General features: G+C 45.3%; 1 protein-coding gene across 1 annotated transcript in view; it reads left to right on the forward strand.

The window, feature by feature from the left end:
- The window catches only part of SESTD1 (SEC14 and spectrin domain containing 1), a 1957182-nt gene that overhangs the window by 304066 nt on the left and 1627305 nt on the right, over positions 1-25811 (forward strand). The gene's annotated exons all lie outside the window — the stretch shown is intronic.

The following is a 25811-nucleotide window of genomic DNA, read 5'->3' on the forward strand; positions in this document are numbered from 1 at the left end:
TGTAGCTGTTTTAAATCACATGATTTTATCCTAGGATTTAAATTTCTTGCTATTTTGTGTTTTGTTATCTGAAGAAGTTGCCGTATAGGCGGCAACGAAAAGCGCTTAATAAAACAGTTTTTATTACAGAGTTCGTGACTTCTCAGTTCTGTTGGGACTTTCGAGTTTCTATTGGTTTGTGTTATTTTACTAGTTTGTTCCCATACGCTGCCCTCGGAAACCATTTTTAAACATAACCAAGTCAACACCAACCACTGCACATACAAATTCACATCACATTGTCTCCACAAGCAAGCCCCTAAGGTGAAACACCACATATTCAAACATGTTGGTCATAGGCGACTCCATCTTGAGACACATGGAGCCCCCCCACCCGACTGTATTAAGGGAGGGTTACTGACATGTCAGGGTCTAGGATTTGTCAGATAACATAGGCTGTCAGGTCACTCAACCACAAGTATGACTCATTTATAGTCCATGCAAATGTGAATGACCTGAGATGTACCTCCCTGGACTATGTGAAGAGAGACATGATGGATCTCTCATGAATACATATCACAGGCAGGTATGAGCCGAACATTGAGCAGCATTCTACCTTCACCAAGGGTGATATCATAATTCAAACAGACACGATTGACTTCAGTAATTGGCTTAGCTACTGGTGTTATCAGAAAGGGATCCAGTATTTGTCAGCCTGGGACGACATGATCCAAAGACCACATTGCTTTGCCAGGGATAGTCTGCAATTGCTGTTATCAAATACTGGCCAGGGTATTAGCCATTCCCACAATACCTTTTTAGGCAGTGCCAAACCAACAAACCTACCAGTGTAACAAATTCTTCTAATGCCAAGCTGAAGGTACTACTGCTTGATGCTAGGAGTCTTGACAAGAAACTGCAGCCCATGGAAGCTCTCCATGTGGTTCAAGGCTGTGCAAGTCTACAATGCCTATCATAGATACAGACCACCCTCTTAAAAAAAAAAAAAAAAAAAGAAAGGAGGAGGGTTTACATTTAAAAAAAAATATATCACACTGCAGGATTGGTCAAGCAGGATGACTCACTTGATCTATTCTATGACCAGTTGACCATGGGCAGAACCACCTACCATATCATCACTTGCTATAGGTCCCAACCATGAACCATAAAAAACAGTCTGCATACCTGACATTACTAGAAACCCTTACCATTCTGCCCAACACACAACTCGTGGGCGATTTTTAACTACCTCTCCATAAACTGGGAAACATACATAATCACTAACATGCAGGCTAAGCGTAATGTCCTTATTAGTAAGATCAGATCGTCAATCGGTCTCCTTTGAAATAAATTTAATGGTAGAACTCTCATCAAACCCTAAAACCCTAAAAAAATTTCCAAGGCAAATTTTCTTCTATTAAGTGATAGCATAAGGAATTTTAAAGCTCCCCCTCACACCAAAGGACTATGTAAAAGTATACACAGATGCCCTGTACAACCACTTAAACAACTGCATAGAAATGGCAGTACCTGATTGAGCTACACCCAGGTCTAGCCGTAAAAACAAGTCACACTGGGGGACCCCTGGCGTAAGTAAATTATGCAACAGAAGGAAGAAATTATTGTCTAGAAGGAAGTGTGTCTGTGCACAACAGACAAAAAAATCATTAGTCTCAACAGGCAAGTCAGGGAACTAGTCAAGTCCTCATGAGACTAAAATAGCCTCCCAAGCAAAGGATAACAACAACGCATTTTAGATGTTCATCGTGCATACAGCTGCAGTAATCACAGATGGGTTCTCTGCCGTCAGGCGGTCCCTCGGTCGGCCGAATTCCAAAGTCTTGGTCCGGCTTCGGTTGTCGTCGCTCTCTCTTCTGACGTCAGTGAGGCCAGAGTATATAAGACACAGCCGACGCCATGTTCTTCAGTCTTTTTTGCCGCGCGGTGCCCGAAGCAGAAGCAGTTCGCAAGTGCCGGCCGGCCAGCTCCTGAATTACGAAAACTTTGGAAACCGAAGTCTTCATTAAAGCGAAGTACCCCATTGGGGAAACTTTTCTTGCCTCAGACCGATGTCAGAAAAAGTTAATAATTGTATTTCTTGTGGGAAGCAAATACCGCATAAGGATTTCCATTCCCTCTGCATACCTTGTTTGGGCCCAGACCACGACGTCTCGGGCTGTCGCTTTTGCGCTACCTTCAATAAACGCACTATTAAGCATCGGGCGGAGTTCACCCAACACTACTTTGGTAAAGCTTTTGATTATAAAATGTCGTTGGACACTCCGACTACCGTTTTGTCCAAAAAACGCAAGGAAAAGGACCGACACACGAGGCCCGCAGTCCCCTCAGACACCACGCCAAAACAGGCTACACGTGGTCCGGTTTTCAGCGAGACGCCTTTGCAGTCCCTGACTACCGACGACACTTCTTTGGCGGTGTCCTCTGTACCCGAGACCGCTGGGACTTCGGCCCTTTCCCAGACTACAACCACCGAAGCCTTTGCTACTGTGGAGCCTACTAATGTGGACAGGTCCACCTCCACCCATGGTGTCTTTAGGCCCTCATCTTCTTTTTCAATTAAGGCCTTTGCAAAATCCAAAGCAGCCAGGCATCCCACGAGGCCTGTTCCACAGGGCCCATCTCCAGGTCCCATGCCTAAAAAACAGATGCTTAAAATGGCTGAGGATTTAATTACTCTTATCAGAGGTTCTCAACCCCCTCCAGACAAGAGACCCAGAGTGGAGGAAGATTCCCCCTCTTCTGATCAGGGATCCATTTTATCAGAACATTCTGATGCAGAGGAACACTCTTACTCTCCTTTTGAGGATTCGGATGCAGAACAGTCCATCCCTTCTGTATCCCCTCCTGAGGATTTTTCCTTTGGGGAAACCTTGCACACCTTGAGGGAACACTTCCATTGGGAAGGCCAAGACTTTTCAGATTCCAAGAAAAGACTTAGGGAATTTCTTTTGTTACCTCAACACAGACCTCTGGCGATACCCCCTGATGTCCTTCAAGGATGCATCTGCAGTCATAACAAATGGGTTGTCCTGTCGTCAGGCAGCCCTTCGGTCGGCCGGATTCCAAAGTCTGATGTCGCACTTCACCCGACGTCATCTCTGCTGGTCTTCGGGTATAAAGGCATCAGCCGACGCCATTTTCCTCAGTCTTTCTTGCCGCGTGGCGCCCGAAGCAGAAGCTGTTCGCAAGTGCCGGTCGGTCAGATCCAGAGATTACTACTACCGAATACTACTTCGAAGACTTCTAAAAAGCTAAGTACCCCGTTGGGGACTCTTTCTTGCCTCAGCCGATGTCAGAAAAAGTCAATAACTGTTTAACTTGTGGGAAACAAATACCTCATAAAGATTTCCACTCTTACTGCCTGCCTTGCTTAGGCCCAGACCACGACGTAGCAGCCTGGTCGGCCTGTGCTTCCTTCAACCAACGAACGCTTAGGCGTCGGTCGGAGTTTGCTGAACAGTTTTTCGGCTCAGATTTTGCGTACATTATGCCGTCGGATCCTCCGACTACCCAAATTGTTAAAAAATGCAAAGAAAAAGACCGACACTCGCGGTCCGCGGTTTCGGCCGAAACCACGGTTAAGCAAGCCGCGAGTGTCTCTGTTTCGGCCGAAACCGAGAAAACGGGTCAATCTTCAGCCGAATCCATGACTACTACTGAGGCTCCTGCTACCTTAGTTGAAACGGCCTCAGAAGTTTTGCCTTCTACTGTGGTTCCTAGTGATTTATCAGACATCATCCCTTGGATGTCTCTACCCCAGCACGTGGTGCTGCTAGGCCTCCTGCAGCCATGTCTATTAAGGCCTTTGCCAGGGCTAAAGCAGCCAAAACTGTTAAATCAGTGCCTGTTAAGCCCCCCTCACACAGGCCCACTTTCAGTTCACAAATGCTTACTCTGGCAGAGGATTTAATATCCTTAATTTAGGGGATCACAATCTCACCCAGACAGGGCCTCTCAGCCCCCAGAAAAGAGATCTAGATCAGAGCCCCCCCGAGCCAGTGTCCTCTGATGATTCTGCGGATGACTCGGACATTACAGACCAGCCAGAGGCTCCTTTATCTACTTATGAAGATTCAGATGCTGAAGAATCCATTCCATCTGCCTCTCCACCAGAGGAATTTTCATTTGGGGAAACCTTACATGCCATGAGAGAACAATTCCAATGGCAGGGACAAGATTTCTCAGATTCAAGAAAAAGGCTTAGGACATTTCTGCACTTACCACAACATAGGCCCTTAGCTGTACCTCCAGTACTGCCTGTTGTGGATGATGCATTTAATGATGCTTGCACTGCTCCTGATACTTTACCCCCAGCCCCTGCCAAACCAGATAGATTTTACAGGGTGCCAGACACTCATCACCACCTATACAAGGCCCCACTTGCAGATCCTGAGTCTATATCCCAGGGGCCTAAGGCAGTAGCCTCGACCTCAGCAAAAAACCCTATTCCTTCTGAAAGGGAATCCAGGTCCTTAGAGAGATGGGGGAAAAAAGTTTACACCTCTGCTACTCTCTCGGCTAGAGCTTTAAACTGTCAGTTTCATATGATCCAATACCAAGAGTTTATGCTTGATCAGTTAACTAAGAAGCTGTCCTCTGATGACTCCTTAGATAAGAAATATGTTTTAGAAATGGTGAATAACATCCAACAGGTTAGTAACCATTCTTTAAAATGTGGCTATGATGCACTGGAGGCTTCATTTAGATCAGCCATGACTGGCACAGTGATAAGAAGGCATGCATGGTTGAAAGAACAGGTCTTGCCGGATCATGTTAAAGCAAAGCTGTTAGATGCTCCTATGGATAAGGCCAGTCTATTTGGTACACCTGCTCAGCAAGTAATGAAGAAAATGGAAGAGAAGGCAAAATCTGTACAAACAGTTAAGGATTTCTTACAGGTTCAGCCCCAAGGTTTAGCAGGAACTGGCCTGCCAAAAATTGGTCCTTTCCAGACTCCTCAAAATCTCAAAGAGGCAGGAATAGACGCTCTAGAGGCAGAAATCAATCCAGAGGAGGTGCCTACAGAGGACGACAGTGGCAAGGCAATAACCGAGGCACAGACACAACCACTGCCACTGCAACAGGACAATCACAGTGACTTGGCTCTGACACCGCCTACCAGGGAGCAAATAGCAGCACCTTTAGGCGGAAAGTTAGCCTTATTTTCGAAAAATTGGGACTATATCACAAAAGACAAGTGGATTTTGCAAACCATAGACCAAGGCTACAGGTTCCACTTCCACACCTTACCAGTAAAAAGAGGAATGCCAAACCTACCTCCAAATCAAAAAACAGAAGCTCTAAACCAGATAGCGGAATTAACAAAGATGAGAGCTGTGGAAAGAGTGCCAATAACAGAACAGGGCAAAGGATTCTACTCCAGACTCTTCCTAGTACCAAGAAAAGAGAAAAGTTGGAGACCTATTCTCGACCTGTGCGTCTTAAACACATACATCATTGTCCCAAAATTCAAAATGCTGACCCTACAGCAACTTCTTCCCATGCTGGGCAAGGAGTGTTGGCTGGTAACTCTAGATCTCAAGGAGGCATACCTGCACGTCCCCATACAACCAAATTGCAGAAGATACCTCAGATTTCTTGCAGGATCAGAGCATTATCAATTCTCAGCATTGCCCTTTGGCTTATCTACTGCGCCCAGAGTATTCACAAAATGCCTGGCATCAGTAATCGCTCACTGCAGGCTACAGGGAATCCAAATTTATCCATACCTGGACGACTGCCTGTTACAAGCGGACAACAAAAGCAAGCTGACAACAGATTTACAAAGAGTCATTTGCTTACTACAAGCCCTGGGATACACAGTCAATTTACAAAAGTCAAGGCTGATACCATCCCAAACAAGAACTTTCTTGGGTGCGGAATTGGACACAGTAAAACAAATGGCATTCCTAACTGCAGAAAAACAAAAACAACTCCCTCTTTACTTCTTGGCATTAACAAAGCAGGACAAACTAACAGCAAGAAAAGTACTGCAGGCCTTGGGCTTCATGGCATCATGCATAATCTTGGTCCCACATGCCAGACTGCATATGAGAAAGCTACAGTGGTACCTAAAGAATTTATGGTCTCAACACAGGCACAGCTTAGAAACCGAAATCCCACTAATCCCATGCCTGAAACAGGAGTTCCTATGGTGGGCTCAAGCATGCCAGTCAAACCCAGGCTTACCCTTCCACAACTTTCAAGCAAGCCAAACCATCACAACGGACGCCTCAGACCTAGGCTGGGGGGCGCACATGTTGGACAAATGCATACAAGGATTGTGGACTCAAGACCAGTTACACCTGCACATAAACCAAAAAGAAATGCTGGCAGTAAAACTAGCAATCCAGAAATTCAGACCATTCCTCAAAGAAGGCCATTTAATGATAAGGACAGACAACACCACAGTCATGTGGTACATCAACAAACAGGGAGGCACTCATTCATACCCCCTATGCAGAATGACTCTGGACCTTTGGAATATGGCTCTGAGCTACAACATCCAGTTACAGGCAATATTTGTGCCGGGAAAAGAAAACACCCTAGCAGACATGTTAAGCAGAACCACCTCGGATGCTCACGAATGGATGCTACACCCGGACATCTTCAAGGCCATCACAAAGAAATGGGGAATGCCACAAATAGACCTATTCGCATCCCCACTCAATCACCAGCTCAAAAAATTCTGCACAAGGACATACCACCCACTTGCATGGAAGGTGGACTCTCTATCCTTCAGTTGGAAAGGCCTGACAGCATATGCATTTCCACCTCTCCCGTTGATGCACAAGGTGCTACTGAAAATCAAAGAGGAATGTCCAAGGATAATCCTGATAGCTCTGAATTGGCCAAGACAACACTGGTATCCACTGCTGAGGAGCATGTCTCGGGGGGAGAATGTGGTCAATACCCCTGATGCCTTTGATGTTAACTCAGAACAACTACAACATCATGCACCCAAACCTAAAAACCTTGCAACTGACTGCCTGGAACATCACATAGCAGCAACTAACCCAGACCTATCCCAAAGGGTTAAAGACATTATCCTTGAAGCCCGCAGACCTTCAACAAGAAGGAACTATGCAGGAAAATGGAAAAGGTTTGTCATTTGGAGTACTGAAAGAGGAAAAGATGTGTCGAACATAGATATTGCTAACATCCTGGAGTACTTGGCAGAGCTTCTACATACAGGGCTGTCCTACTCCTCCATCAAGATACATGCATCAGCTATTTCAGCAGAATACAGCTTCGATCCACCTGTTTTTTCGCATCCTCTACTCAGGCAGTTCCTCAGAGGGATCAAAAATGTAAAACCTCCTAGGAAACCACCATTACCAGCTTGGGACTTGAACTTTGTGCTAGAAAAATTGACACTCCCTCCATTTGAACCAGCAGCAACAGCAGATCTTCAACACCTATCATGGAAAACTGCTTTCCTACTGGCAATTACTTCAGCAAGGAGGGTTTCGGAGCTACAGGCCTTAATGGCAGTACCACCCTTCCTAATCTTCCATCAAGATAGGGTGTCCATGAGAACTAATCCTACATTTATGCCTAAGGTGGTATCCAGAGTGTCTTTAAACCAGGCAATCCACCTACCGACCTTCTTTCCCAATCCACAGAACAGGGGGGAAAGACTGCTGCATACCTTGGATGTACATAGACAGTTACGCTACTACCTGGACAGAACCAAAGGTTACAGAAAAACTGACCAGCTTTTAGTAGCCTATGCAACAGGAAGGGAAGGAAAAGCAATTTCCAAACAGACAATTTCCAAGTGGATAGGAAATTGCATAAGATTCTGTTACTCCTACCATGGAAAACCAATTCCACAGAACATAAGACCTCATTCTACAAGGGCTACAGCCACTACCACAGCTTTCTTACGAGGAGTGGCAACCAAGGACATTATTGAGGTGGCTACTTGGACCTCCGTGCATACATTTGCCAAGCATTATAATTTACCTCTATACTCTAGATCCCGAGCAGGGTTTGCCACTGCTGTACTGCAAGGGATCCTAACTACACCATAATTTTTCTTCCTCCACCCCTAGTTTGGCTATGGTATTCTACCCATTTGTTATGACTGCAGATGCATCCTTGAAGGACATAGTACAGTTTTGTACCTACCATAAATGTAGATGTCCGAACAGGATAGCATCTGCAGTCAGGATTACCCACCCTCCTTCCCCTCTGTGGTATTCCTAGGGTATTTACCCTCCTAATAGCTAGCTGGGGGGGGGGTCTCTTATGGTGTATTTGTTTGTATATATGTACATACATGCTTATTTTTAGTGTTTGCCTTCTATTTTTTTTGAAAACATTGGCATTTATCCAAAATTTAGCTTTCCAAGAGGGCAACTGGCATCTGGGGCAAGAAACACTGAGGAAAATGGCGTCGGCTGATGCCTTTATACCCGAAGACCAGCAGAGATGACGTCGGGTGAAGTGCGACATCAGCCGAAGCCGGACCCAGACTTTGGAATCCGGCCGACCGAAGGGCTGCCTGACGACAGGACAACCCATTTGTTATGACTGCAGATGCTATCCTGTTCGGACATCTACATTTATGGTAGGTACAAAACTGTACTTTTTGGACATACTTGATGATGTCTATTCGGAGGCTTGCCTTAACCCGGATTCTCTACCTCCTGCACCAGTCAAACCTGATAGGTATTACAGAGTACCCAGCTCTCACCAATTTCTCTTCAAAAGCCATAATGCTGACCCTGAAACCATTTCACAAGGCCCCAAGGGATTGAAGGCCTCCACTGCCAAGAATCCACTTCCTGCAGAAAGGGAATCTAGATCTTTAGAAAGGTGGGGTAAAAAGGTATATACCTCGGCCACCCTAGCCATGAGGGCCTTAAATTTTCAGTTTCATATGCTTAAATATCAACAGTTCCTGTTATCACATTTAAGTAACAAAATGTCTCAACCTGAACAACCAGATTTAAAGGAGTTACAGGATATGATGCATAGTGCTGAGCAAGTGGGTAAACACACTTTACAATGTGGTTATGATGCACTAGAGGCTTCAAGTAGAGCGGCTGCTACAGGATCAGTCATTCGCAGACATGCCTGGCTTAGAGAACAAAACTTGCCTGATCATGTCAAAGCTAAACTTCTAGATGCTCCTTTACAAAGGGATGTGCTGTTTGGTACTAATGCTGAGGAGATAGTACGGAAAATGGAAGAAAAAGCCAAATCTATGCAAACTGTCAAAGCCTTTTTACAGGTCCAATCACCACGTTTTAGCAGAAATTGGCCTTCAAAAAACTGGTCCTTTCCAGCCACTGACAAGCCCCAAAGAGGTAGATACAGACGCACAAGGGGCAGAGGGCAATCACAAGGATCATATAGAGGACGACAATGGAAAACTCCAGCACCAAGAGGTGGCGAGGACAGTGCACAACAATACAGGAAGCAAACCCAATGACTCCCTCATTTTCATGCCAAGCACGTCTCAGCTGGCAGCACCTTTGGGAGGAAAGCTAGCATTATTTGCAGCCAATTGGCATATTGTCACAACAGACAAATGGATCCTGGACATTATAAACAGAGGCTACAAATTTCATTTTCACACTCTTCCAAAAATGAGAGGCATGCCAAACCTGCCACAGAATCAAAGGGCAGAGGCACAACTACAAATTTCAAGGCTCATAAGCATGAGAGCTATTCAAGAGGTACCTACTCATGAACAAGGTCAAGGTTTTTATTCAAGACTTTTTCTGGTACCAAGGAAAGGAACCGACTGGAGACCCATTTTGGACTTATCCATCCTAAACACATTTCTACTGCATCAAAATTCAAGATGCTCACATTACAGCAACTTCTTCCCATGCTGGGCAAGGAGTTTTGGCTGGTAACATTGGACCTCAAGGAGCCATATCTGCATGTCCCAATCAGACAAAGCTGCAGAAGATACCTCAGATTTCTTGCAGGTTCAATCCACTATCAATTCTCTGCATTGCCCTTTGGCTTATCTACTGTGCCCAGAGTATTCACAAAGTGCCTGGCATCAGTGATTGCCTACTGCAGACTTCAAGGGATACAAATTTACCCTTATTTGGACGACTGCCTGATCCAAGCGGACAGCAAACACATACTTCTGGAACATCTGGCATATGTGACACGGTTATTGCATTCTCTGGGATACACAATCAACAGAGAGAAATCAAGGCTAACACCATCTCAGAAAATAACTTTCCTGGGTGCCAGTTTGGAGACAAACACCCAGATGGCCTATCTTACGCCAGAAAAACAGAGGCAACTATCTCATTACTTCAAAATACTAGCAAAAAGTACCAGGCTTACTGCAAGGAAAATCCTGCAGGCTCTGGGATTCATGGCATCTTGCATTCTTTTAATCCCATGTGCAAAGCTGCATATGAGGAAACTTCATTGGTACCTAAAAAACCTATGGTCTCAACACAGTCACAGTTTGGAAACAATAATACCAATAATCCCATGTTTGCAAAAGGAATTTCTATGGTGGGCCCAAGCATGTCAAGCAAACACAGGCCTCCCATTCTGCAAGCCTCAAGCAAAGCAAGTTATCACAACAGACGCCTCAGATTATGCCTGGGGGGCGCACATGACGGACAGGTGCATCCAGGGCATATGGTCCCAAAAAGAAAAGCACCTTCACATCAATTAAAAAGAAATGTTAGCAGTAATAAATGCAATTACAGCTTTCAAGGACTTCCTGCATCCAGGGCAATTACTGATAAGAACAGACAACACCACAGTAATGTGGTACATAAACAAGCAAGGAGGAACACATTCATACCCCTTGTGCAGACTAGCCATGACTCTTTGGAACTTGGCTCTGGAATGGCAAATCGAACTTCAAGCCCAGTACCTGCCAGGATTGGAAAACACGCTGGCAGACAATTTAAGCAGAAATATGACAGATCCACGCGAATGGAAGTTACATCCTCATGTGTTTACAGAAATAACCCAAGTGTGGGGGAGGCCAGACATAGATCTTTTTGCCTCCCACAGGAATCATCAATTGGAAACATTTTGTTCAAGGACCTTTCATCCAAAGGCCTGGAGAGTGGACGCACTTTCATTCAGTTGGACAGCATGGACAGTTTACGCATTCCCACCTCTGCCTCTTCTGCCCAAGGTACTTTTGAAAGCAAGAGCAGACAGACCGAAGATGGTACTGATTGCTCCAGATTGGCCAAGGCAACACTGGTACCCATTGCTGAGGAGCCTAACACATACTCCTCCCTGGTCCCTGCCTCTAATGCCTCTTCTGCTGACTCAGCACAGTTACAAAACTCTCCACAGTCAGCTGAAAACACTCAATCTCGCTGCATGGAAAATTCCTTAACACCACAACAGACCCTACTCTCCAAGGAGGTGCAGGATGTCATTTTGGAGGCCAGAAGGCCATCTACTAGAAAAGCCTACTCCGCAAAATGGAAGCGGTTTTGTTCTTGGAATGCGAAAAAAGGCCAGGACCCTAGAAAACTGAACTTGCCTCAGGTATTACAGTATCTAGCTGAGCTGCTGAACAGTGGACTTTCATTTTCTTCCATAAAAATCCATGCCTCAACTATTTCTGCAGAATACAACATGGATCCTCCTTTATTTTCTCACCCACTCATACGACAGTTCCTCAGAGGGGCTAAGAATATTAGACCACCAAGGAAACAACCAATACCAGCCTGGGATCTTAATTACATACTAGAAAAATTAACATTGCCTCCTTTTGAACCAGCTGCCTCAACAGATTTGCAATATTTGTCCTGGAAAACTGCCTTCCTTCTGGCTATCACTTCAGCTCGTAGAGTTTCGGAATTACAGGCCCTCATGGCGGTGCAGCCCTTTCTCATTTTCCATCAGGACAGGGTTTCCCTTCGTACCAACCCATCATTTATGCCTAAAGTGGTATCTAGGGTAGCTTTAAACCAAGCCATACACCTTCCTACCTTTTACCCCAATCCTCAAAACAAAGGGGAAAGGCTGCTACATTCCTTAGACATCCATAGGCAGTTACGTTACTATTTGGACAGAACAAAGTCCTTCAGGAAATCAGAACAACTCTTTGTGTCCTATGCTGTAGGGGCTCAAGGGAAGCCAGTTTCCAAGCAGACTATTTCAAAGTGGATAGGCCACTGCATACGGTTTTGTTATTCCTATCATGGGAAATCTGTTCCTACAGGTATCAGATCACACTCCACCAGGGCCACAGCTACTTCTACAGCCTTCCTCAGAGGAGTTCCTACCAAAGATATTCTGGAGGCAGCCACTTGGAGTTCTGTACATACCTTCACAAAACACTACCACCTGCCTTTATATTCCAGAACAAGAGCAGGCTTTGCCACTGCTGTTTTGCAGGGCATTCTGGCTCAACCCAGTTCCTCCTAGTACCTACCACCCTGTGCGTAGCTTTGGGACTCTACCCATCTGTGATTACTGCAGCTGTATGCACGATGAACATAGTACAGTTTTGTACCTACCATAAATGTAGATGTTCGAGTGCTAATACAGCTGCAGTACAGGTTTCCCTCCCTCCTTCCCCACTTGGTAAAGGCATGGGGCCTAACAACCTCTTCATACAACCTGACTGGGTTATCCTTCTATGGTTTATTTGCTTGCTACTACTGATTTTGGATTATATTGCATTGCATGTATACGCATATAAGCATAATTTATGTATTGCCTCCTTCGGGGGGCACCTGACATCTGGGGCAAGAAAGACTGAAGAACATGGCGTCAGCTGTGTCTTGTATACTCTGGCCTCACTGATGTCAGAAGAGAGAGCGACGACAACCGACGCCGGACCAAGACTTTGGAATTCGGCCGACCGAGGGACCGCCTGACTGCAGAGAACCCATCTGTGATTACTGCAGCTGTATTAGCACTCGAACATCTACATTTATGGTAGGTACAAAACTGTACTTTTTCTGACATCTTAAGTGAAATGCTCAGAAATGTAATGAATTGGCTGTAGATGGCACTACTTATACTCAGCCAGAAGAAATAGCAAATCTGCTTATTGATAAGTTCCGCACAGTTTTCATACCCTGATCACCTCTAGTCATTCCTCATGAAATGCCCCCTACCATTCCTTTGCCTGTTATCACAAAAGAACAGGCTGCCACTGTGCTCTCTAAAGCTAGAAAACCAAGGTGCCTATTAAATAGCTTGAAATATGACCTAGCAGACCCAAATTACATTTGTTTAACCACAGTCTCCAAACAGGCTGTGTCACAGTAAAGTGAAGTATAGCAACAGTCATCCCTCTGCACAAGGGGGGACCTTCAGTGGTCCCAGGAAACTACCAACCCATAAGTCTGATTAGCTTCATTTGCTAGGCTATGTAAAGGATAAGCTTGGACCTGATTAACAATGACATAGGAAATCTCCTGACTCTAGACCCAATCCAGTTTGGATTTGTCAAGGGCAGGTCCTACATGTTCAGTCTGGTGGGCTTCTTTGCGATGGTGATCAAGGCCATGGATGAGGTAAGACAGTGCATGCCACCTACCTTGACCTGGCCAAGGTAGTTGACACACTACCCCACTTTGGATATTAAACTCACAGAACTGGGCATAAATCTCTGCTTCACTAGATAGATAACCAAATGGCTTATGGATAGGGCACATGTTAGAGTGGGGAATCCACATTTAGCATGAGGCCAGTCACCAATGGAGAAAGTACAGTTGTGTAAAATCTTATTATAACGGTAGATGTCCTTGCCTTCACTGCTGCAGTACTCCTTACTTATTGGATTCCCTGCTGTGAAGCCTGTCTGGCCAATCTACCAAAGTCTACCATTGCTTTAAGGTGTGCTGAACATCACCTGTACACTCCTCATGTAGCGTAGAGCATAAAGGTGACATTCAAGTATAACTTCCTCAGAACTGATTGCACCAGTAGGAACAGCAGTCCAAGAAAAAACAAAGGGAACCTGCACTTCTAGGAAGGAAAAAAAAGACTAGGGGGGGGATGGAGGGAGGAAGTGAATACTGTAGGGGTGAAGGCAAGGACATCTACCATTATGGTAAGATTTTACACAACTGTACTATCTCCTTGCATGCACTGCTCCAGTATTCATTACTTAATGGGAGAGTGCCAAAGCTCAAGAAGAAACTTGGGAGGAGGAAGCAGCAGCAGAGCTCTCTAAGAAGCCATGAAAAATGGCATTAGCAAAACTAGCTCTAGCTCTGGCGATACCATCCAACTTGTAATGTTTGGTAAAGGTATACACAGACGTCCAGGTAGCTATTTCAAGTATAGAATTAGTGTCTGAACCCTTGAAAAAAAGCACCAGAAGAAACCACAGCTCTAGTAGACTGAGCCATCACAGAAGAAGGAAGGCTCACGCCATGAAAGTGCAACAAAAAGAAATAGCCTTTGAAATCCAAGGAGAAATAGTTTGCTTGGAAACAGCCAATCCTAAAGACCTAGGATGAAAGGAAGCAAACAACTGAGCAGATTTTCTGATAGCTGTAATCTTATCCAAATAGATTCTGAGCTGTATATGCACGTCTAAGGTATGCATCACCCTCTCACTGTCATATTGCGGAAAAGGGAAAAAAGTAGGCAAATTAATAGACTAAGTGACAACTCATGAACCACCTTGGGGATAAAAGAAGGATTAGTATGCAAGGGCACCCTGTCCTAATGAAATATCAAAATGGTGGACAAAGCCGTAAGGGCTTGCAACTCGGACACCCTTCTGGTAGACGTAAGAGCTAGCAAAAGAACTGTCTTCCAAGAACAGTATTGCAAGGAAGCTGAAACCGCAAGCTCAAAAGGAGCCTGAGTCAATTTCTCCAGAACAAAATTAAGATGGGAGGTCTAATATTAAGAACACCTTTAAGAAATTGCTTAGCCTCAAATCTAGAAGCTAACAGGGGAATTAAAGGCAGACAAGCAGAAAGAACTGATAAGTGGGCCTTAATAGAAGAGTAGGCCAAACCATCACTGAGCAACTCACACAAATAAGAGAACCAAAGGAACATACACAGTAAGTGGGTGTAGGTCACGAGAAAGACATCAAATAGAAAACCTCTTCCATTTAGATAAGTAGGATTTCCTAGAAATAGGTTTCCTGGCCTCCTGCAGGACCTGCAGCACGTCCTCAGAAAAAAAGGTGTCTATGAGCGATCAAAGCCCTATCACCCAGTGTCAGTTGAAGTGTGGACTGGTGGGGATGGATGAGAGACCCCTCGTCTTGTGTGAGGTGATCCGCCCTGTGAGGTAACTTGTGATGATTGCCCCTGGCTAGATGCTGAAGTAGATGGAACCAGTGATGTTGCGGCCAAAAGGGAGTCACCAACACGATTTTGGGAGCATCCTGTTGAATCTTGAATAGGATTCTCAGGATAAGAGTAAGGGGAGGGAATGCATAGAGAAAACCTCCTACGAAGAAAATGAGAGGGCATCCATCTTCCACACCAGAGGACCTGGGACTCTGGCACAAAACAGAGGAAGTTGATTGTTCAGAGGGGAGACAGCTAGATCTGCTTGAGGAGTACCCCACTGGTGAACAATGTCCAGAAATGCATCCCCTATGAAGCATCTATTTGTGGAATCGAGTGAAGGACCTGCTCAGAGGGTCTGCCACAATGTTCTGAAGTGAATGGATATAAACTGCCTGACGAGTCACTTAATACTTGACAGCCAGATCCCATACCAGAAGTGCCACCCAGCAAATAAGTTAAGATCTTGCTCCTCCCCTGTTTGTTGATATGCCACATAACTGTGGTATTGTCTGTGAGTAGCCTGAGAGGTCCTGGAGAGAAAAGAGGATGAAAGGCTTGAAGAGCCAGCATAAGAGCTCTCATCTCTTTGACATTGATGTGCTCCTTCTGCTGATGAGCCCATCACACTCCCTGAACCTTCAGGGAGCCAAATGTTCTCCATCCCACATCTGAAGTATTTGTGATCAGATACTGAGAGGGAAGAGGAGGATGAAAAGGGAGCCCTGGATTCAGAGACAACTGCTGAATACACCACAGAAGTTACTTCTTGAGACAAGGGAGAAGAGGAACTGTAAAGACTAGAGGATGATGTCCTTCATGGATGCATCTGCAGTCATAACAAATGGGTTGTCCTGTCGTCAGGCAGCCCTTCGGTCGGCCGGATTCCAAAGTCTGGGTCCGGCTTCGGCTGATGTCGCACTTCACCCGACGTCATCTCTGCTGGTCTTCGGGTATAAAGGCATCAGCCGACGCCATTTTCCTCAGTCTTTCTTGCCGCGTGGCGCCCGAAGCAGAAGCTGTTCGCAAGTGCCGGTCGGTCAGATCCAGAGATTACTACTACCGAATACTACTTCGAAGACTTCTAAAAGCTAAGTACCCCGTTGGGGACTCTTTCTTGCCTCAGACGATGTCAGAAAAAGTCAATAACTGTTTAACTTGTGGGAAACAAATACCTCATAAAGATTTCCACTCTTACTGTTTGCCTTGCTTAGGCCCAGACCACGACGTAGCAGCCTGTTCGGCCTGTGCTTCCTTCAACCGACGAACGCTTAGGCGTCGGTCGGAGTTTGCTGAACAGTTTTTCGGCTCAGATTTTGCGTACATTATGCCGTCGGATCCTCCGACTACCCAAATTGTTAAAAAACGCAAAGAAAAAGACCGACACTCGCGGTCCGCGGTTTCGGCCGAAACCACGGTTAAGCAACCCGCGAGTGTCTCGGTTTCGGCCGAAACCGAGAAAACTGGTCTACCTTCAGCCGAATCCATGACTACTACTGAGGCTCCTGCTACCTTATCTGAATCAGCCACAGAAATTTTGCCTACAACTGTGGTTCCTACTGATCTATCAGACACCATCCCCTTGGATATCTCTACCCCAGCACGTGGTGCTGCTAGGCCTCCTGCAGCCATGTCTATTAAGGCCTTTGCCAGGGCTAAAGCAGCCAAATCAGCTAAATCAGTGCCTGTTAAACCACCTTCACTCAGGCCCACTTCTAGTTCTCAAATGCTTACTCTGGCAGAAGATTTAATATCCTTAATTAGGGGATCCCAATCTCACCCAGACAGGGCCTCTCAGCCCCCAGAAAAGAGACCTAGAGCAGAGCCCCCCGAGCCTGTGTCCTCTGATGATTCTGCGGATGACTCAGACATTACAGACCAGCCAGAGGCTCCTTTTTCCAATTATGAAGATTCAGATGCTGAAGAATCCATTCCAGCTGCCTCTCCACCTGAGGAATTCTCCTTTGGGGAAACCTTACATGCCATGAGAGAACAATTTCAATGGCAGGGACAAGATTTCTCAGATTCAAGAAAAAGGCTTAGGACTTTTCTGCACTTACCACAACATAGGCCCTTAGCTATACCTCCTGTCCTATCTGTTGTGGACGATGCATTTAATGATGTCTGCACTGCTCCTGATTCTTTACCTCCAGCCCCTGCCAAACCAGATAGATTTTACAGGGTGCCAGACACTCATCACCACCTATACAAGGCCCCTCTTGCAGACCCCGATACTATATCCCAGGGCCCTAAGGCAGTAGCCTCGACCACAGCAAAAAACCCTATTCCCTCTGAAAGGGAATCCAGGTCCTTAGAGAGATGGGGGAAAAAAGTCTACACCTCTGCTACTCTCTCTGACAGAGCTTTAAACTGTCAGTTTCACATGATCCAATACCAAGAGTTTATGCTTGATCAGTTAATTAAAAAGCTGTCCTCTGATGAATCTTTAGATAAGAAATATGTATTAGAAATGGTGAATAACATCCAACAGGTTAGTAACCATTCTTTAAAATGTGGCTATGATGCACTGGAGGCTTCATTTAGATCAGCCATGACTGGCACAGTGATAAGAAGGCATGCATGGTTGAAAGAACAGGTCTTGCCGGATCATGTTAAAGCTAAGCTATTGGATGCTCCTATGGATAAGGCCAGTCTATTTGGGGAACCTGCCCAGCAGGTAATGAAGAAAATGGAAGAGAAGGCGAAATCTGTACAAACAGTTAAAGATTTCCTACAGGTTCAGCCCCCAAGGTTTAGCAGGAACTGGCCTGCCAAAAATTGGTCCTTTCCTGACTCCACAAGATCCCAAAGGGGCAGGAACAGACGCTCTAGGGGCAGAAATCAATCCAGAGGAGGTGCCTACAGAGGACGACAGTGGCAAGGCAACCGAGGCACAGACACAACCACTGCCACTGCAACAGGACAATCACAGTGACTTGGCTCTGACTCTGCCTACCAGGGAGCAAATAGCAGCACCATTAGGCGGAAAGTTAGCCTTATTCTTGAAAAATTGGCACTATATTACAAAAGACAAGTGGATTTTGCAAACCATAGACCAAGGCTACCGGTTCCACTTCCACACTTTACCAGTAAAAAGAGGAATGCCAAACCTGCCCCCAAATCAAAAAATAGAAGCCCTGCACCAGACAGCGGAATTAATAAAGATGAGAGCTGTGGAAAAGGTACCAATAACAGAACAGGGCAAAGGATTCTACTCCAGACTCTTCCTAGTACCAAGAAAAGAAAAAAACTGGAGACCTATTCTCGACCTGTCCATCTTAAACACATACATCATTGTCCCAAAATTCAAAATGCTGACCCTACAGCAACTTCTTCCCATGTTGGGCAAGGAGTGTTGGCTGGTAACTCTAGATCTCAAGGAGGCATACCTGCACGTCCCCATTCGACCAAATTGCAGAAGATACCTCAGATTTCTTGCAGGATCAGAGCATTATCAATTCTCAGCATTGCCCTTTGGCTTATCTACTGCGCCCAGAGTATTCACAAAATGCCTGGCATCAGTAATCGCTCACTGCAGAGTACAGGGAATCCAAATTTACCCATACCTGGATGACTGCCTGTTACAAGCGGACAACAAAAGCAAGCTGACAACAGATTTACAAAGGGTCATTTACTTGCTACAAGCCCTGGGATACACAGTCAATTTTCAAAAGTCAAGACTGATACCATCCCAGACAAGAACTTTCTTGGGCGCGGAATTGGACACAGTAAAACAGATGGCATTCCTAACTGCAGAAAAACAAAAAGAACTCCCTCTTTACTTCTTGGCATTAACAAAGCAGAACAAACTAACAGCAAGAAAAGTTCTGCAGGCCTTGGGCTTCATGGCATCATGCATAATCTTGGTCCCACATGCCAGACTGCATATGAGAAAGTTACAGTGGTACCTAAAGAATTTATGGTCTCAACACAGGCACAGCTTAGAAACAGAAATACCACTAATCCCATGCTTAAAACAGGAGTTCCTATGGTGGGCTCTGGCATGCCAGTCAAACCCAGGCTTACCCTTCCACAACTTTCGAGCAAACCAAACCATCACAACGGATGCCTCAGACCTAGGATGGGGGCACACATGCTGGACAAATGCGTACAAGGACTGTGGACTCAGGACCAGCTGCACCTGCACATAAACCAAAAAGAAATGCTGGCAGTAAAACTGGCAATCCTAAAATTCAGACCATTCCTCAAAGAAGGCCATTTGATGATAAGGACAGACACCACAGTCATGTGGTACATCAACAAACAGGGAGGCACTCCTTCTTACCCCCTATGCAGAATGACTTTGGACCTTTGGAATCTGGCTCTCAGCTACAACATCCAGTTACAGGCAATATTTGTGCCGGGAAAAGAGAACACCCTAGCAGACATTTTAAGCAGAACCACCTTGGATGCTCACGAATGGATGCTACACCCGGACATCTTCAAGGCCATCACAAAGAAATGGGGAATGCCACAAATAGATTTATTCGCTTCCCCACAAAATCACCAGCTCAAAAAATTCTGCACAAGGACATTCCACCCACTTGCATGGAAGGTCGACTCTCTGTCCTTCAGCTGGAAAGGCCTGACAGCATATGCATTCCCACCTCTTCCCTTGATGCACAAGGTACTACTGAAAATCAAAGAGGAACGTCCAAGGATAATTCTGATAGCTCCGAACTGGCCAAGACAACACTGGTACCCATTGCTGAGGAGCATGTCTCGGGAGAAAATGTGGTCAATACCCCTGATGCCTCTGATGTTAACTCAGAACAACTACAACATCATACATCCAAACCTAAAAACCTTGCAACTGACTGCCTGGAACATCACATAGCAGTAACTAAACCAGACCTTTCACAAAGGGTTAAAGACATTATCCTTGAAGCCCGCAGACCTTCAACAAGAAGGAACTATGCAGGAAAATGGAAAAGGTTCGTCATTTGGAGTACTGAAAGAGGAAAAGATGTGTCGAACATAGATATTGCTAACATTCTGGAGTACTTGGCAGAGCTTCTACATACAGGCCTGTCCTATTCCTCCATCAAGATACATGCATCAGCTATTTCAGCAGAATACAGCTTTGATCCTCCTGTCTTTTCACATCCTCTACTCAGGCAGTTTCTCAGAGGTATCAAGAATGTAAAACCTCCTAGGAAACCACCATTGCCAGCATGGGACTTGAACTTTGGACTAGAAAAGTTAACACTCCCTCCGTTTGAACCAGCAGCAACAGCAGATCTACAACACCTGTCATGGAAAACTGCTTTCCTACTGGCTATTACTTCAGCAAGGAGGGTTTCGGAACTACAGGCCTTAATGGCAGTGCAAGCCTTCCTAATCTTCCATCAAGATAGGGTGTCCATGAGAACTAATCCTACATTTATGCCTAAGGTGGTATCCAGAGTGTCTTTAAACCAGGCAATCCACCTACCTACCTTCTTTCCCAATCCACAAAACACAGGTGAAAGAATAATGCATACCTTGGATGTACACAGACAGTTACGCTACTACCTGGACAGAACCAAAGGTAACAGAAAAACTGACCAGCTCTTTGTAGCCTATGCAACAGGAAGGGAAGGAAAAGCAATTTCCAAACAGACAATCTCCAAATGGATAGGAAATTGCATAAGATTCTGTTACTCCTACCATGGAAAACCGATTCCACAGAACATAAGACCTCATTCTACAAGGGCTACAGCCACTACCACAGCTTTCTTAAGAGGAGTGGCAACCAAGGACATTATTGAGGCGGCTACTTGGACCTCCGTGCATACATTTGCCAAGCATTGTAATTTACCTCTATATTCTAGATCCCGAGCAGGGTTCGCCACTGCTGTACTGCAAGGGATCCTGTCTACACCATAATTATTATTCCTCCTCCCCTAGTTTGGCTATGGTATTCTACCCATTTGTTATGACTGCAGATGCATCCATGAAGGACATAGTACAGTTTTGTACCTACCATAAATGTAGATGTCCGAACTGGATAGCATCTGCAGTCAGGATTACCCTCCCTCCTTCCCCTCTGCGGTACTCCTAGGGTTTTTACCCTCCTAATAGCTAGCTGGGGGGGGGAGTCTCTTATGGTGTATTTGTTTGTATATATGTACATGCATGTTTATTTTTTGTGTTTGCCTTCTACTATTTTGGAAACATTGGCATTTGTCCAAAATTTAGCTTTCCAAGAGGGCAATTGGCATCTGGGGCAAGAAACACTGAGGAAAATGGCGTCTGCTGATGCCTTTATACCCGAAGACCAGCAGAGATGACGTCGGGTGAAGTGCGACATCAGCCGAAGCCGGACCCAGACTTTGGAATCTGGCCGACCGAAGGGCTGCCTGACGACAGGACAACCCATTTGTTATGACTGCAGATGCTATCCAGCTTGGACATCTACATTTATGGTAGGTACAAAACTGTACTTTCATGTTGAAACCATACCGACTTCGTAAACCACTGGAACTTCATCATGTGAAGTTTGGCCAGAGGAAGCATCAGAATGGTGGAAGCCATGAACCACAGAGTTCTGAGAAATTTCCTGGCTATAATGGAGGCCAGGAGAAGAAGAATTTGAAAGTAAGAAATGAGAGTTAAGGCCTTTGGAGGAGGCAGGGATGCCAGCATTGGCACTGTCGGAATCCTGCAACCCAGAAAGACATGATCCTAAGAAGGAGTCAGGGAAGACTTTTTGAAGTTTATTGTGAACCCCAGACTTTGAAGAAGAGAAATGGTAAAATGAAGATTTTGCAAAAGGACCTCTATAGAGGATGCCTGAATCGGCAAGTCATCCAAGTAAGGAAATATTTGGATCCCTTGAAGCCTGCAAAAAGCAGTCACAGGAGTGAGGCATTTGGTAAACACCCTTGGGGGCAGTATAAAGGCCACAGGGCAAAGCACAGAACAGAAAATGCCAGGAAGCAACAGAGAAATGCAAAAACCTCCTGAAGAGAGGATGGATCAGAATATGGAGATAAGCATCCTTCAAATCCAAAGGCACCAGAAAGGCCTGCGGTAACAAGAGAGGAAAAAGGGTCTGAACGGACAACATCCGAGAGGAAGACACCTTCAGAAAAGTGTTTAGATGAGAGGTCTAGAATCGGTCTCAAAGTACCTTTTTTTCTGGGCACTAGAAACATTCTTGAATAAAACCCGTTCCCCCTTTGGGACACGGGCACCTCTTGAATATTACCCTGAGACAAGTGATCTTGAAACTTTATTGAAAAAAGGAAGTTGTTCCCGGGTAGGCTGAGGAATGCCCATAAAAGGAGGATGGAAATTCCACACCATGAAGTACCCCTGACAAATGATTAACACAACCCAAGAATCCTGGGTGATTCGAAGCCAAATAGGAAGAGAAAGAGGCAAAGAGAAGAATGTGGCTGGGAACAGGTGGGTAGTCAGCACCTGGTTTGTCAGGAAAGGAAAGCTTTAGAATCCCTGCAGTCTGAGTGACCCTAGCCCTTTTTACCTTTAGCAGGAGGGCGAGATTGCCTACGAACAAAGGCCGTCTAAAAGGATAGTTTCACTGAAATTTAGGCACAGGAGAAACAATGACATGTTTAAGCTCCTGTAAGGCCAACCCCCTTGTCCCAGAGAGACTTAAAAAAAAAAAAAAAAAAACAAGCAGCCGCCTCTCCAAATAAAAGTTTAGTATCCAGAGGAGCATCCTGTAACTTAGCCTTAATATCATCGGGTAAAGATTGAAGCTTAAGCCAAGCATTACCTCCTCATTGCTGAACCAGAAGCAGCAGCCCTTAGAGGCCTTCACTGCATCATAACTACATCTAATAGAATTCTGATTTACTTAAGAGGAAGTCCCTACCAAAGACAAGAGCAGAAGATTTGCTCTCTGAGTCTGAAAGATCAGAAGAAAGCTGATAAGCCTGAGAAAGAAGAGCCAGAATGTACCTAGCTGTATGGGTCTGATAATTAATGGCCGTAAAAGCTAGGATAGCATAGGATAGCAGAAGTATAAGATGTTCATTGTGTTTCACTGTTGCAGTCATTACAATTGGGTTATCCTGCTGGCAGGCTACCTGCAGTCGGCCTGAGTTCCAAAGTCTAGGTCCGGCGTCGGTTGCTGTCGCCTCCTCCCTGACGTCAGTGCGCCAGGGGTATAAAAGATACAGCCGACGTCATTTTCTTCAGTCTTTCTTGCTGCGCGGTGCCTGAAGCAAAAGCAGTTCACAAGTGCCGGTCGGCCGACTCCTGAGATTTTCAAATTTCAGATCCGAAGTCTTCATTAAAGCTAAGTACCCTGTTGGGGAAACTTTTTTCTTGCTCCAGACCGATGTCAGAAAAGTTAATAATTGTATTTCTTGTGGGAAGCAAATACCTCATAAGGATTTTCATTCTTACTGTATTCCTTGCCTAGGACCTGACCACGACATTGTTAGTTGTCGTTTTTGTGCTAGATTTAACCAATGCACTATTAAGCGTCGGTACGATTTTGCATTTCATTACTTTGGCAGAAGATTCAATTATATAATGCCGTCGGAAGAGCCGACTACCGGAGTTTATAAAAAGCGCAAAGAAAAAGAAAAGAACAGGCATCCGAGGTCCAAAACCGACGACTAGGCTCCTGCTAGGCCTGTCGCCGGTTCTCAGTGAGGTGCTTTCGCAGCCCCTGACGCCCACTACCTCAGAGCCACAGGCCGCTTCCGACTCCCACATGGAGCCGACTAGGCCACTGGAAACTCAAGGTATTGGACACTTGGAAACTATTCCCTCAGATGGGTCCGAAGCCACTGAGTAGGCATCGGCTTCTGAGGGTGTTTTCAGGCCTACACAGTTATATGTAAAACCAACTTCAGCTTCCAAGGCAAAGACTAAAGCAGCTCTAAAGACAAAGAAAAACAAGTACAGCATTCTCCTGGACAAGCATCCATGCCTAAAAAACAGATGCTTAAAATGGCTGAAGACCTAATTACTTTGATCAGGGGTTCCCATCCCCCTCCTGATAAGAGGCCTAGGCAAGAGATAGAATATTAATCTTCAAATCAGGTTTCCATTTCCTCTGATCCCTCTTCTGAACAGGAATATTCTCTTCCTCCCTATGAGGATTCTGATGCTGAAGAATCTTATCCCTTCAGCTTCTCCTCCTGAGGATTATTCTTTTGGGGAGACCTTGCACACTATGAGGGAGCATTTCTACTGGGAGAGCCAAGATTACTCAGAATCCAAGAAAAGGCTCAGAGGCTTCCTTTTATTACCTCAGCATAGGCCCCTTGCTATTCCTCCTGTTTTAGACATTGTAGATGATGTATTTTCAGAGTCCGGTCTGTCTCCTGATTCTTTGCTACCAGCTCCTGTTAAGCCAGACAGATATTACAGGGTTCCTGATTCACATAAATTTCTTTATAAAAACCCTGCTGCTGACCCAGAAACTATCTCTCAGGGTCCCAAAGGGGTCAATGCATCCACTGCAAAAAACCCTATGCCCTGTGATAGGGATTCAAGGGCCTTGGACAGAAGACTGGAGGAATAGCCGCAGGTTTAGGAGATTCTATCTGCAGTAACTCATAGTACCTCTTATGGATATCAGAACCTGGGCACAATCCCACTTAAAAAATTCCATCATCCTAGAGATTGTCCCCCCAAAGGAAATTTCATCAGAAGGAGCATCTCAACTATTAGAGTCCTCCTCCTCAAACCTGTAGTATAAAGGAGAAGTAATCTGGGTAGAATAAGTAAGGGATTCTTCATCAGAACCCATCTCTTCCGCAGAAGAATTTAATTCCGTGGGCCTTTTAGGTGAAGAAGAAGACCAAGGAGGAGCAGGAACCAAAACCCCTTGAGGTGGCCTGAACAACAGTAAAGCATTAAATAACCCCTGAGTAAAGGCTTGCCACTCACTTTGTGGATCCCTAAGAGCAGAAGAAACATGTTTAGTTTTCAGTTCCTTTTTTAAGGAGACATCCATCCTGGAAAACTGAGAGGGCCCTGACTCAGGACGGCATTTCACAACTGTAGTAGGAACTTTTTCCCTAAGAAGAAACTGAGGGAACCCCCCCCCCCCATACCCCTCAGAAACAATCAACCATGGTTCCCCTTGAACTCCTGAAATGGATGCCTGCAAAGCCTCATCAGACGTGCTGCCCGCCAAATCCTTGCTGGTCTCTAACCCAGATGCGGCAGAGCTGGACAGCATAAGATTCCAATCTTAACTTTTCACCTTCTTCTTCCCTGACTGCTGACCCTCGGGGCAGGAAGTTCTATCCATGGTATCTTTTAGCAAGCAGCTTAAGACAGAGTTCTCAAGATACAGTGAAAGCGAAGAAAGCCTACTACAAAGGGTTTTTGAGACAAATGCCTGGCAAATAGAGCAAGACGTATAGTAGTAGTGAGAAGCTCCTAGGCAAAAATGGCAGTTATAATGGTGGTAGTTATGGGGAATTTGCCTCCGACACTGGCATTTACCCTTCCTGGATGACATTAACCCCCCCAAACAGCATAAAAAAATGAAGAAAAGAACTGAAACCCCAACTTGAGTACTTATCTGCAATGGTGAGGACTTCAGCAAACGGGAGAAATCACTGGAATGCCATTAAACAGAAAAAAAGGCAAAAAATGTATGGA

Source organism: Protopterus annectens, chromosome 6.part0 (genome assembly GCF_019279795.1).
Source record: "Protopterus annectens isolate FY-2018-M chromosome 6.part0, PAN1.0, whole genome shotgun sequence".
Lineage (NCBI taxonomy): Eukaryota > Metazoa > Chordata > Ceratodontiformes > Protopteridae > Protopterus > Protopterus annectens.